Here is an 11,649-nt window from a genome sequence, read left to right on the forward strand (position 1 = left end):
ACTGTGCAGATGCCTGCTTTTAAATGGTGACGGGAGAATGAATGTTTTGCTTCCCTTTTTACTTTTATTTCCTTATTCCTTACATGATACTTATTTTTAGAGCGAAAAAGGAACAGGAGTGAAAATGCTTGCTTGGCTTATTGAAGTCAGACCAAATGCTTGTCTGTAGTGCAGAGATGGGACCCTGGGGTGGGGGAAGGTTGTCGCAAGGCTCTCTCAGCGAGTCTCCTGCTGTGCTGCAGGCACAACTCGTGCTGACTGTCAGGGTGCGGGCCGAAGTCCGGCACCTGGGAGAACAACGTTGGTTAGAGAGCAGATGCTCTGTTTTGTGCTCCCCATCCATCTGGCCTGTGGCGAAAGACTCTGCAAAAGCAGGATTTGTACTAACTAACTTTTGGCCCCCAATTCAAAGCCCATAAGTTAGGATATTTGTCTGTCTTACAGACAGACCGTGGCAGGAGATCAATCTTCACAAGGTCCTCTGACAACCTCAAAAACTGAGCCGCCTTCTGGAGGCTCCTGTCTCTCCCCAGTGACCACAGAGGGAGCCAAGGCAGATCGGCCTCCCCAGCTGAGCACCCCAAGCTGTGGGAGATGACTCTGGGCCATACAAATGGCCACACAAACACAGCTGCCGTGATTCGGCCCTTGGGAAAATGATCAGAAAGGGAGAAGGTGGTGTGCATGGTTTGGCAGAAAGCAAGAGGGAAAAGCAAGAGAAATAGGGAAGCTAAAAGAGGAAAAGGGGAAGAAACAGAGAGAAATGAAGATGAGTGGTAAGAGGGAAAGCAACCCTGAAGGGAAATAGCAAAGACTCTAAGGGGAAAAAAAGTGCCTGAGAGAGGAGATCAAGCAGAGGGAAGTCAAAAGCAGACAAGAGAGAAGCCTGAGCATCATGTGGAGAATCCCTCACCCCCAAACCCTGACAAAGGAGCAGCTGCCGCCTGCGGCCACGGGAGCCACTGGCTCAGCCACCCTTGGGGGCTGGAGGGAGCCCGGCATGAAGGACGCTGCCCCTTCTGCCATTCATGGTAACAGCTGAAATTTAGCACTTGGGAATCAGCAGACGGAGAATGAAATAGTCTTTTCATCCCGACAAGTGTACAGCATTGTTTAATGCCCATAAGGCAGGGTTTCTGAGGCGTGGTACCAGAAGGAGGAATTTTTCAGTCTTCTGTTTTCATCCTCTTTTAGACATGAAAAAGTTGGCTAATTATTGAGGGCTTTTTTCCTTGGTCTGCTGGCAAAATTATCAGAGCATGACCAAGGCAAGGTAAGCACAGAGAAGCCTCTAAACACATTCTGTGGGTGCTGGGAATCTCTGGAAACGCTTTTGGTCTGATTGTTAAATGTCTTTTGTACCCACTGTGTACTTGGAAAATTACACAAATGCGCATGTTATGCAAATCCGGAGATTAAAAATCACTTACTAGTTCATAATAGTAAATATACTGCTGACAGGCAAAGTCAGATATGATTAATAAGACAGTATGTAGGAGACATTAGCCAGTGTAATTGCTTTAATAGAGTCTATTATCTTTAATGGAGTTTTTACAAATACGCACATGCACGTGCAGAAGACACTGACTTAGAAATACAACTCTAGCAGAGCCCTTAAGCCACAACACAACTATTAAATCCATTGATAAAAGGACTGCACTTGCAGCTGGATTACAAAGTACTATAAAACGTGATGAGATGCGTTTTCTCTTTGAGAAACCTTCCCGATCACCATTTAATACTGTGAGAAGTGTTGCCTGAAGCGCGAGCCAGCACATCTGGGATGCGAACATCCAGACTGCGGTCGCATGGCGCAGCAGTATAACATGCCGCAGAGCTACAACAAGAGGCTGAGGGAGGGAGAGAGGAAATTCTCACAATTGCCTATTTCCCCACGCTGCATTAAGCGACTGAGTGATCACAGGCCATGACTGACTCGCAGGAGTGAGTCATGGAGTTCAAAACAAGAGCATCCACTAATTGTTTCATGGAAGGGGCTTGGGGAAGGCTGAAGACAGATTTTGTAGGATATTCTTTTACTCATTGTGAGCTTTGTAGTCTCTCATAGCAAAGCCAGCCGTTCTGATCTGAGAGTTTATTTTACGACCCACAGCACAGGGAGGGCTGTGATCCAGGGCAGGGCATCCCTTATGGGCAGTGTTTTCTGCTGCGAGCCTGGAACAGCTTTGGCACGTCCAGAAGGAGCTCTCAGACACCACCTGATGGCAAACAGGAGGAGGGGATAAATTATTCCTAGCCTAGCTGTCCCATCTGCTCTGGGCAAATGTTTTGGTCAGTTTGGTTAAGATTTGTTCACCTATATTTCAGCTGTTCAAGGTGATAAGATGATATTGTCATTATTTGACAAATATCTCTACCCCCAAGCCTCTGGACTTCATAGACTGTGAGTAAGAAAGCTTAATGGTGAGCCCCCTGAGCCTTGGTCTGTGGGCTGTAGAGCCAGGAACGAGATGGGGAAGAGCTCCTGGCTTCTGGAGGGGGGTTGCTTTATGGGGGCTGGATGTTACATCCTGGGTGACAAACAGGAATGAATGGGGGTCTGGGAGGCACGTGGCTCCAGGGCCCTGCTTCGCCACAGCCTCCCTGTATCTTGATCCCAGGTGCAGAGCAGAGCGTCAGCCGCCTTTCTCTCACGTAAGGACAGTGCATCGGTGGTCCTGAGATGCTGATACACTCTGGGCACGAGCACTGAGGATGTATGTGAGAGGGATGAGTTCGGCTACAGGCCCAGGGGTTGCACAAATGGCTAGGGACACGCTTCAGGTTACAAGGAGGGGCGAAGGGGCATTCGTACACCAGCAGCTCAGCCTGGAGAGGGGATCAGTGAAGATGGGGATGGCTTCCACAGTGCTTATTGCCACAGGGTTACAAGCAGACTGCAAGTTTATGGCTGTGGGACTGCCTTGTGGCTGTGCTTTCACCCTTCCCTCCCCTTACTGACCACTACCCCCAACAAGCTGCTTGTTTGGGTCACACACAGCTCACTTGCTTTCACAGCACCGATTCTCTTGATCTCTTGGCCTATGTCTTGGACATAGGATCAGTTTGTTACTCCTTCTGGGTAACCCAGCTCCTCCAGAAATGCTCTAACCCCTGATTTGCCTGAATTGTGTCTTGCCCCTCTTCCACAGCTTCATCTCTACGCGTGCTCCAGGTTATTGGGATCCAGTTTCCCCCAAAACAGTCCAGGATCTGACATGCACTAGTCGTACAGAAACCTCATTGCCAAAAATTCATCTTAGTGCACACTGGGTTACAGTGTACTTAATTTCTCCAGGTAATTCAGATTCTTGGTCTCCAATTGCCGTCCTGTTGATAGCTGTGAGCTTTCCCTTCCTCCTCTCCGTCCTCTGAGGCGTGGAGTCTCTTCTCATTCTTGCCACCAGCTTTCTGCTTCTGGTTCCATAAACCTGCCTAAGACAGGAAGGGATCACAGCCTACCTGCTGGACTGTTGTTTTCTGAGCTAAGGCTTATTCAATATCTCAATAGGTTTCCTTGCAAATCAAGGATAACCAAGGTTCAGTGACTTATTGGTCTGGAGTCACGTTCTCTTCAAATTTCAGTCCCAACGTGGAGACAAAAACCTCAACAGAGAAAGCAGATGAATCAAAATGGGATTTGCAGTTTTCTAGAGGAAGGACCTGCAAAGGCAGACTGACTTCGAAGAAGCTCAGTTGGCTGGTTCAGAGGCAGGCAGGCAAGACTTTACGCAGATACAGTGGTTTCTTCCCATTGAGATGATATGGGCATGAAAGATTTAATGACCAAGCGCTGATCTCACCCTTGCTCTTTTCTGAGTGAGGAAATTAAACAGTGGCTGCTTCTGGCTCTGCCCTCCTCTCGGGTTACCCTTGTGGGAGAGGTCCCTGCTCTTAGCAGGAGCTGGGCTCACCTGCGTTTTTCTTCTATCCGAATTTATATACAAAATGAAGACAAACTTTTCTACATTGCCAAAATGTGGAAAATTTAGCAGGCTGGGAAGGTGAACAAAAATTAGAAAAATCTTGCCACAAAATGGAAATTTTTCTGTGTTTTACACTTGGCTTTAATCCAAAACCCATTTGGAGTAAAAGTACTTGCCAAATTATTATCAGAAAAGTGAGAGTTAGCAGAGAGATCTGTCAGGAATCAGAAGAAGCCCAAGTCAGTGGAAAATTATCATGTTGGGGAATATCGACTAGAATAGCAACACTTACGGTCTTGTATTTAAAACAACAGCTTGGTCTCAGCTGTCTAAAAAACCTGACTGCATTACTGCCAAGTCATTAGCTTACAAAGCTCCAGGCCCTGTCTACACACAAGCCTGCCATCAGTTTAACTAAAATCACTATTTAATCCATTTAGAGCAATCAGCACAACCCTTTTTTGGGGTAACTAAATTAACCTAAGTCAATACAAGCCCGTTAAAGACAGAGACAAACAACTCAAGGACATCGACATCAAAACTGTGATCGCTCACGCGGTGTGAGTTTGCAGCAAGGTGAGAGATCACGTGAAGCCTGGGGGATGCTGTGATGGTCCTACTTGTGCCGTAGAGCTGTGCCTGAGGCACGTCCAGCAGTAGCTTTGCGTCGAGGTGCCCAAGTGGCCTCTCCTGCACGTTGCTACTTCTGTGGTCCAAATTCCCACCGCTTCTTGGGGCCGTGCCTTGCTGTGTTTAGGAGCTGTGGCCACCCTCGCCCTGTCCTCTTCCCAGCCCCAAGCACTGCGTGAGAAACCCAACCGCTTTGCTGGGGGAGCTTGAGGGGAAAGGCATGAGACATATTTTGGCTCTGGTAGAAAGCATTTGGCTTTGATGACCCAGGATACCTCATTTAAACTCTATTCACCTGTGCTGAAACACATGAGAGCGTAAGCACGGCCCCAGCAGTTTATTTCAACATCCTTCCCATGTTTGTGGCTGCCTCCACACAAACACACCTCTCAGGAGACCTCCTGCAACCCCCTCCTGGGAGGAAGGCGGCAAACGCCAGAGGCAGCAGCCGTCCCCGAGCGCAGGCTGTTGTCCCCTGCGTGTGCAGTCCTGGTTGTTGTCGCTGTGCTCAGCCCCTGCGGGGTCTGCCCAGCGCGCACCCACGGGGGGGTGGGAGGGCCAAGCTCCCAGAGGGGTGACCCTCCAGCCTCACCTGAACAGAGCCTGGGCCTGAAAGGGGCACAGGAGTTTCCTCAGCTCAGTTTGGTTTGCGGAGTCAGTAACCTGCAGTGGATCTCAGGCTCTCCAGGTGCTTTCCCAGCCTCCCCTTGAGGCCGCCTCACCTTCTGGCACAGGCCGCATCCACAGATGAGGGGTTCCCCAGGTCTCCATCCATTGCGTGAGGCGCCAGCTCCTGGTGCTTGCTCGGAGCCTGGCTATGGCCAGCTGCCATTGATGGCTTCTAATTCTTGGCAGAAAGTGAATGGTTGCTCCACATCCACCTTTATGGCGCACACAACTCTGTAGACCTCTATTATACCCACCCCAACATCATTTTTCTTCAGGTTGAAGGAGCCCAGCTCACTAGACTTCCATAGTTTCCTTTTACAGAGAAAGTAGTTCCCCCCTTTGGTCACCCTTTCTGGCCTTCTCTGGACTTTTTCCACTTCTGCTAAATCCTTTTTGAGATGAGGGATCAGAGTCCCACTCAAAAGCAGGTGACTCAGAGATTCGTACGGTGACATTTATACAGCATATCCTCATCTTCATTTCTGGTCCTTTCTTAATAATTCCTAACATTTGACTGGCTTTTTTGCTTGCTGACAAGGACTGAGTTGATATTTTCATGGACAAAAATCCCAATATTTTGATTTTGAAGGGGGTGCACAGAGATTATTTTTCCCCATGCGTATCGTTTCACATCTACCTACACTCAGTCTGTTTCCCCATCCTGTCACTCTGCAGTCTCTTAATGCTCTTCTACATTTTTTCAGCCAACTGGTGTCTTTACTACAGTGGATATCTCATCGTGAGCAAACTCTCTCTCCTCACAGCTCATCTCCTTTTCCATGTCTTCGCAGGCACGCTCCGTGTGTGCGCACAGGGCAGGGGGGAAGGAAGCGTGCTGGAAATAAGGCAAAAATACAGGTATGTACCCACATACCAGTTATTTGTTCTTCAGATGCTGCGTCAGCAAACCCCCGTGGTAACACCCCACAGCAAAATGCAACCCCCAAAAGCAAAGGATACCAGAATCAGAAAAGAAGCAGGGCCACAGACTGCCTGGGGGAAGGCTGCTGAGGTGCAGAGACACCTTCGTAGCTGCCTACCTCCAGTTTTTCCTGCTGCCCGGAGGGAGTGTCGGGTTCAGCTCAGAGCTCCTGGTGACTTCAGCAAGAACTTTGACCTGGGGCAGAGCTGCAGGATGCAGCTGCTGAGTTTTGGCAGGTGAGGGATGCCACTAACTTCCCCACCAGAGCGAGGGATTTTGAAGTGGTTTTACTGCAGACACCACCTGGAATCTCACCTGAGTTTATCCAAAAGACCGAGAGGACTCCAACTCTCTCCTGCCTTCATACACAGTGCACATTCAGAGGTTCATACGAAATCTCAGTCTTTGTTAAGCTGTGGCAGAAAAAGACGGAAATCCCTCCAAACCTGTGATCTTCCACAGGCAAAGGAACTGCTCTAAAACAAACTAGCATCTCCTTCCTCCCGTGGCTGTAATCCAGAAAGCAGTTTACGTTAATGGGGTGTCTGGTCCCCAGCTAAGCTGCAAAAAGCCAAAGATGCTCAGATATAACTGTGACCATATAACGTAAAACAGGGTTAGTTTCGTATTGCAGAGCGCCTGGGCAGCAATAGATGTCTGCAGCCACGTGCCCAGACACACCAGCCTTGCCCAGTTGTTTCCACTGCGCCTGGCCACACGCTGGCGCTGGGTGTAGGACAAGGAGAACTGCGGGTGTAAGAACACATCTATGTGCTCTTCAGTGGCTTTCAGTCCCGGGGCGGGACTCCTGCGGAAGGTACTCAGTCATGAACAGGCCTGTACGAAAAGGGCCCTGAAATAATCTTTGAACGACCTCTACAAGAATAAATAAGCCTCTGTGGTGACAGTGCCACTGTTTCTGAAGTCTATTTATGCAATTTTATTAGCGATTGGTATCAATGCCTTTCCACAGGGGGAATCCAAGTAGCAACTCAGGCTGCGTTACCCCCTTTAAAAGCCCATGGTGGTGCTTCATGAAGCCCCCCGCTACGGCACGTGCCGGGTCCCTCCTGGCCTGAGGCAGCCCTGAGCAGCGCAGGGCAGAGGGAGAGCTGCCAGGTGGGGACAACGAGAGGGACCGACTCACCTTTAGCATCAACTGGGCCCCGTCCCAAGGGTTAAACACCAACCCCAGCCCCGTTCTGCTCACAGAGCACAGCCCAGCCCCTTCTCTTATGCTACAGACACAAAGTCTTGCGGGTTTGAAGCCACTTGTGCTTTCCACCTGAGGGTTTTCTGTGGCAACCACAGTCATTGCAGGGAAGTACCCAGGCCCATGCACACATGCAGAAGCGTTTCATTTTATACCAGGAGTTCAACAGCTAAAAAACGCTTGCATTTTCTTGTACAGGTAGCACAATTATAATATAAATTAAGGAATTTAGGAGTCAAGTCTATAAATCCTTATTAGCACTGGTACTCCTTAAATGTACTAGTTCAAATAAGAGTATTTGTATAATTCACAAGTCCGCAGGAACACATCTAGTCAAAGTTTCTCATGGCTTTTTATTTCTTTATCTTCAAAACACCATACACGCTTATGATGAGATATAAAAGAAACATATGCTATTCACTGCTATTCCCAAAATTTCCAAACAGGTGCTGAGTTTAATTTATTACTATCAGAGGCCTACCTCAGTCTAAAAATGAAGCTCACACTGCAACACTAATTGTGTTTCTAAGACCTTAAAGAGAAAACAGCAAACAACTCGTAACCGAAAAACCCCAAAAAGATTGTTTGACTATTTCTAGAGCTGGACACTAGGTGGCAGAACAAATATACGTTCTCTAATAATTGACAAATACGAATCCCTTTAGTAAGAAGGCAGGCCCAGAAAAGTTAAATAGCCTATATCTAAAATAAATTGAAAGCTTACAGCTGCCCTGCTTCTCCTGATCAGTTCCTGTAGAGCACAGGCTCTCCCAAGGTTGGATTTAAACCTTTTATGTTCTTTATAATAAGCATTACGATTTAGTCACAAACTCGGGTCTCTTGCCACAGGTGCCCGTGGCTCCTGTTTCCCCGTATAACGCATTTTAAAGTAGGACCCAGGCAAACTCTACCCCAACATTAAATAGATGATAAAAGTTTTTATTGAAAGGTAAGACTCTCAAATGAGCCCAAGTGATTTAGAAACATCGGTGTAACTGAAATCAGTAGGACACGGCACAGGTAGCTCAAATTAAGACATAAGAATTGAAATTTTTCGCTAATTATTGCTTTGCTCCTGTAAAGCAACATTTCTTCAACAGCATATCAACTAGGAGCCACCGTGGGTAAAGGCTGAGCTGAAAAGGCTGGAAAAAAGGTCTGGGAAAAAGGCAAAGGAAATGGTTTGCAGCACGAGGTGTCGGCTGCCTGCCCTGCTGCGCCGGTCTGGGGGGGGGCAGCAAAACACGCAACCCAATAAATGGGGAATGGGTTAGAAAAACTGGTTCTGCTGAGAAAATAGGATTTTATGAAGGCCGCTGGAAGTTCAGCATCGGCATTTCCAAGGCTGTTACCTGCCCACTGGGCGCACACACGCACATCGCAGTAACTGGCCTGCATGTGCGAGCGGCCTTTTCGATCCCATCAAGGGCTCGGAGCAGCTCCTTGCCTTGGCTGACTCTGGAGAGCAGGAGCTCAGGTTTGCGGCAGTGGAAGCTGGGCTGGAAGTTGAAAGAGCCGAGTCTAACTCCAGGCTCCTGACTGATTTTCTCTATGACCTCGCACCACTTCATCTTACTCGTTTTCCATCACAGCCCTGGCATCTCCTGCCCATCACCTTCCCCTTTAGGTGTAAGGTATGCAAAGCAAAACATGCCTACCAACAGTCCTTGCTGCAAGGAGAGAAACAACACAACACACAACGCCCCAAAATGAGACTGCCAGCACTTAACAATACTCCTGTGACACTGAAACACCCAGGACTGTCCATTCAAGTGCAGCCTTCGCCCGTTCGGTGCTTGTCCCCAAGCACGCAAAAGCTCATCTGAGCGAAAAACTGGGCAATTTCCAGATCAGTTCATCAGCTCTTCTTGCTGGAGACATGAGAGGGGAGGACCCTGAGGAAGAATTAAAGAGAAGTGGTAGGACCCTTCTGGATTAAAGGGGCTTGCAACCCTGCAGGAAAGCGCCAGGCTGTGGGAGAAGTGCCCCACGGCAGGTGATGTCCCATGAAACCTGCACTGCACCAGTAGCTGAGAAACAGTTTATGACGGGCTCTGACCTGTTGTGTCAGCAAAGGAGCAGAGCCTACACAACGACCTCTTTCTCTGGGAGGAGCAAACATCTGCACAGCATGAAAACAACACCACCAGAAAAAAAAAAAAAAAAAAAAGAGGATGAAGCCACATGTCACTGGTCTGCAAAACCCAATAGCGGAGGCTCAGAGTTCAGCCCCCGGGGGGCCGGAGGGACACCAGAGCCAGCCCGCCCGGCCCATGGGAGGAGCTGAGAACGGAGCCATCCCATCTCTTTTGGCCAGTGTTAGGGGAGACACGGACTGGCTCCAGAAGTCATAAGCAAGTCTCTTCTGTTAAGTTCTGCAAATAGGCCTTTCAAAGGGATAAAGGGTAAAAAAGGGTAAAAAGAGGTCGAGTTAGTGGGCAATAATACTTCTGAAAGACAACCTTCCTCAGAAATGGAGAAGAAACTCCTATGTTTGCAGGCAATTTACCTTGGCTCACGATGATTGCAAACCTCAGAGTAACTAAGGTTTGCTCACCTGCAAAAGCAACATGAGGTCTGCCCACCCATCCATCCTGAAACACGCACCAGGCCTCGACTGCAGGAACACCAGACCTCTCCCCTCACAGCCAGAACTCTGCTTCCAAATTTGGAGGTGCAAGTAGGCAAACCTACCTAAGAAACCAACCGATTCCTCTTCCTGCACGGAGACGTTGTACCCAGGATGTCAGCTAAACGCGGAAAGGACCGAACCATGGGGCGGACATGGGCAATGGCTTAAACGAACGGTGCAGCCTAAGAAAGGATAAGTAAAGAAAGGGAAGAAACAGAGAGGGGGTTGAAGCCGAAGCGGCAGCGAAACGGACGCGTGAACAGCACACAAGGGGAAAACAGTGGTCACCGTAAGCATTGCTTTATGTTAAAGGCTATATCTAACCATCTCTCTAACAGCTGCAAACGGTGGCAGTTCACACATCAACGACGGTGGCTGCCGATACAGGAGCGAAGGGCACGTGCATGGGAAGCTGGGTGATGTGGGAACTAAAAGCTTGTTGATTCGTGGCGGCACAGCTGGAAGCCTGCAAACCCTGCTCAGTCCGGGACCCGCAGGTTCTCAGCTGCTCAGAAAATCAAGTTCCCCTTATCTATGACCCAAGGATAGATAGATACTTCGGGCACCTTGCTGTCATTTTAAATTCAGTTCCTACGGTCAACTCCAAGTCTCTTTTATAGCTGAGTCACCTGGTTTTGAAGTGTTGTTTCCAACTTCTTGCAGGGCCGTCTTCCTGTCCCACGTCCTCCCCAGTCCCACCCTAGTCGCATGTGCCCCCGCTGTCCTGCAGCTCAGCCTGCTCTTCCTCCATGCTGTCCCACTCCTTGCCACTCTTCCCCCCTTTGTCTCTACCTCACTTCCTTCCATTTTGCCTCTCCACTGCCTTCGCCCTTCCCAGCTAACCCTTTACTGTCACGCTCCAGACTTTCTGAAGTTTTGACAAATTCCTTCTCTGAAATGGGAAGTGGTAAACCAACCTACTACCACAGCGTTCTGGTAAAAATGCTGTCACTTCATCTCCCTCCTCCTTCTACCATCTTCCTTTTGTTTATCTTGGCTACTCTTTTGCCTACTCTTAAATTGTGAACTCTTTGAGGGCAGTGCCAGAATCCGGTCCATAGAATTCCATAGGGCATCTAATATGCTAAATATTATAAAAGGTCCTATTTTAATATTTTTTTTAAAATTATTTTCAATAAACTCACTGCAAATCCAAGTCAGCAGGACTCTAAGTAGACAGACATACGTGTCCTGTCAACAGGAAGTTTCTCTTGCATAACTTCTCTGGCAGTTCTGGAAAGCTAAACGCAGTTGGGTTTATTTTCCTCACCACAAATTAATAGTCAGGACAGAAGTGAACCCATAAAGAAAAATAATTTCTGAGAAAGGAGATTCTAGACAGGCAGATGATTTTTAGCACGCAGAGCTGCCCTCGTGAAACATCTGCTATGACGTAGTCCTGTCCTGGCCGCAGACCAAGCATATCAATAGCTCCACGGAGTAATGGGATAAGAAATGGGAAAATTGCCATTGCTTGTTTAGCAGCTTGTTTTGCTGATAAATGTCTGTCACTTTTCAAATAGCTACAGTGCAATTGTTTTTTGGGGAAAATATTTCCTTGCGCAGGAGGTTTGCAGGCCATTAGCTATTTCCCATCTGTGCTGGTGTTTTAATACACCACACATACACTTTGTTCCCTATTAGAAATTATTCGCAG

At 48.3% G+C, this 11,649-nt stretch overlaps 1 long non-coding RNA gene across 1 annotated transcript; it reads right to left on the reverse strand.

Annotated features, from left to right (window-relative positions):
- Nucleotides 1–7,688: 7,688 nt before the first annotated feature.
- Nucleotides 7,689–10,751, reverse strand: LOC142055484 (uncharacterized). Its single transcript, XR_012659947.1, has 3 exons — nt 10,622–10,751; nt 10,055–10,174; nt 7,689–9,255 (listed from the first exon to the last, which is right to left on the reverse strand). It is a non-coding gene; the product is annotated as an uncharacterized LOC142055484 (long non-coding RNA).
- Between the last annotated feature and the right edge of the window lie 898 nt (nt 10,752–11,649).

This window comes from Phalacrocorax aristotelis, chromosome 3, assembly GCF_949628215.1.
Source record: "Phalacrocorax aristotelis chromosome 3, bGulAri2.1, whole genome shotgun sequence".
Classification (NCBI taxonomy): domain Eukaryota; kingdom Metazoa; phylum Chordata; class Aves; order Suliformes; family Phalacrocoracidae; genus Phalacrocorax; species Phalacrocorax aristotelis.